Source organism: Onychomys torridus, chromosome 4 (genome assembly GCF_903995425.1).
Source record: "Onychomys torridus chromosome 4, mOncTor1.1, whole genome shotgun sequence".
In the NCBI taxonomy this organism is placed as follows: domain Eukaryota; kingdom Metazoa; phylum Chordata; class Mammalia; order Rodentia; family Cricetidae; genus Onychomys; species Onychomys torridus.
This window is the reverse complement of record NC_050446.1, coordinates 107,095,019-107,097,371: the sequence shown is the minus strand read 5'-3', so window position 1 is coordinate 107,097,371 and position 2,353 is coordinate 107,095,019. Positions and strand designations below refer to the sequence as shown.

At 50.7% G+C, this 2,353-nt stretch overlaps 1 pseudogene; it reads left to right on the top strand.

The window, feature by feature from the left end:
* Positions 1-1,613: 1,613 nt before the first annotated feature.
* Positions 1,614-2,025, top strand: LOC118581896 (annotated as a pseudogene).
* The last annotated feature ends 328 nt before the right edge of the window (positions 2,026-2,353 follow it).

Below are 2,353 nucleotides of genomic sequence, written 5' to 3'. Positions count from 1 at the left end.
GATGTTGCCTGTTGTACCACACTTGGGGCATCTCAGCCTTAGCACAGGCTCATGTGGCCTTACCCCTGTTGACACTGAGACATGTTTAGCAGGGAGCAGGCCTGTATGCCACAGGATGGGTAGTGGCATCTCTGCTCACTAGATGCCAGCGATGACAGACCTTTCAGATATCCCCACGTATCTTCTGGAGAGTGACTGAGAGCTACTACTTCGAGACAAGCCTTAATAACAACCCTCTTTAGCCTCCACATTCCATCAGAGCAAACCTGTTTCCGTATCCACAGTGCCATGTGTAGGCCACCAGATACCTGCTAGGGAATGAATGATCTAACAGAGGTGAAGCCCATTGATGATTTCCCCCCATCCCTTTCTTGGGACCCCTTTTTGTCTCATCACGATAAAGCATAAGAAGGATCTTCCTGCTACCACCAGGAAAGACAGGCTCTCAGCCTCCTCTCGCCAGGAACACAGAGACTGTCAACATTATCAGCATCCCTTCTTTGTTCAGAAGGGCTGGTTCCCTATGGGGAATTACATCAATGATCCCACACGGGTAAAAGGAACAGGTCTTACTTTCCCAGGGAAGAGTGTGGGGTGATGTTGGATTCCCCCCACCCAAGCCACACCCATACCACTCTATCCAGGAGCAAAAAAAAGCAGATGGGTCTAGCATCTGCCTTCTCAGATGCTTGGGGACCCTGGCAGGACGAGCTTTGGGACAGTCTGGGGAGACTGAGTGGCAGTGAGGGTCTCATTGAGCTAGCCCGGGTCACTGAGCTGGTGGCCCATCCAGACTGCAGAAGCATGCAGACAACGCCTCTCCATCTAGGCTTCTCTGTGCCTCTACAGTACACAGCTGTCCCCCTGCCACCATACTCTATAAACAGCACAACCAAAACACTGCAGGGTGAGCATTTTAGAAACTAGGAAACTGTAGAAAGAAAAATATTTTTGGCCAAGGGCTGATGCTTCCTCATCAACAGCATCAAAACAGCTGCTCTCTGCAGCCATGCATAACAATAGCCAAGGTCAGGAGCTAAGGATCTGAGAACCACAATAGCCAGTCAGGGAGTTTGAGGAACTACCCCACAATCAATCCCTGCTCTTGCCTGGGCTTCTGGCTACTGCCATGTATCTCTAAATCTAGAGCAGCTTGGTGAGGCGTCACTGTCCTATCTAAGATAATTAGAGAATAAACTGTTCCTTTCTGGGTTGTCCTGGATCAAACAGAAGCACCTTGCATTTGTGCCAACCAGGTCTCCAGGCCAAGTTTAATGGATGCCGCAGGGTAGTTGATGTCTTGCTCACCGACCTGTGGGGGAGATCACCACTCATCATACTTTCAGAGCTGTGAAAGGAGATTCTTACAAGAAGTGGAGTGGAGTAGGACTTTCCAGTTCACTGACAGTGTGGGTGTGTTTTTATGGTGTTTTCCGGATTAATTGACTCTTTGATGGGCTGGGACAAAATTTGACGGAGCTAGCCAGTGCAGCCAAGCAGGTGTAACCCTTTGAGCATTTTGCAGCAGGAATAGAAGGTAGTGGGGCAGGGGGACCTCACTGGGGCCACAGCAGCTAGTAGTTGGAACCCCATACTTGCCAGAAGTCAGAAGAATGCAGGAATTCCAACTAGATGATCTGTCTTCTCACATTATCCACCTGGTGTACAAGGAGGAGACAACACTGATTTAGGACCCATCTGCTGGCGTTAAGGTCTTCCCCAAAGGGGAGGTCCTCACCAACCTGCAAGTCACCACTCAGGAGAATCTCTATGCCAGAGCTCTGTTCAGTATGAAGCTCCTACTGGGCAAAGACGTCCCTTTCTCCCCACCCAAGGCCTACTCTCTAAGACCTTCCACCCAAATGTGGGTGTCAATGGTGAGATCTGTGACAACGTGTTCAAAAGGACTGGGTGACTGAGGTGGGCATCAACATGTGCTGCTGACCAAGCGCCTACTGATGCACCCTAACCCAGAGGCTGTGGCCAAGAAGGAGGGTGCTGCTTTTGGAGAACAATGAAGAGTAGGCTGCCAGTGGCCCATCTGGTATGCAAGCAGCCCCCCGCAGGTGGAGGGCTGAGCTACCTGGGATCTCAGCATGGTACTGTAGCCTCCTCCACTGACTCCAGGACCCCAGAAATCTAGGAGGAGCCAAAGACCCCATGGTGAAGAAGCACACAGGCTAGCAAAAGTAAGCAGCCAAGAAAATGTCCAACAGAGGCCAGCACTGAGGAGACTGTAGGGGGCTCTTCTTCCTTCCTTCCTTCCTTCCCTCCTTCCTTCCTTCCTTCCTTCCTTCCTTCCTTCCTTCCTTCTTTCCTTCCTTCTTTCCTTCCTTCCTTCCTTCCTTCTGTT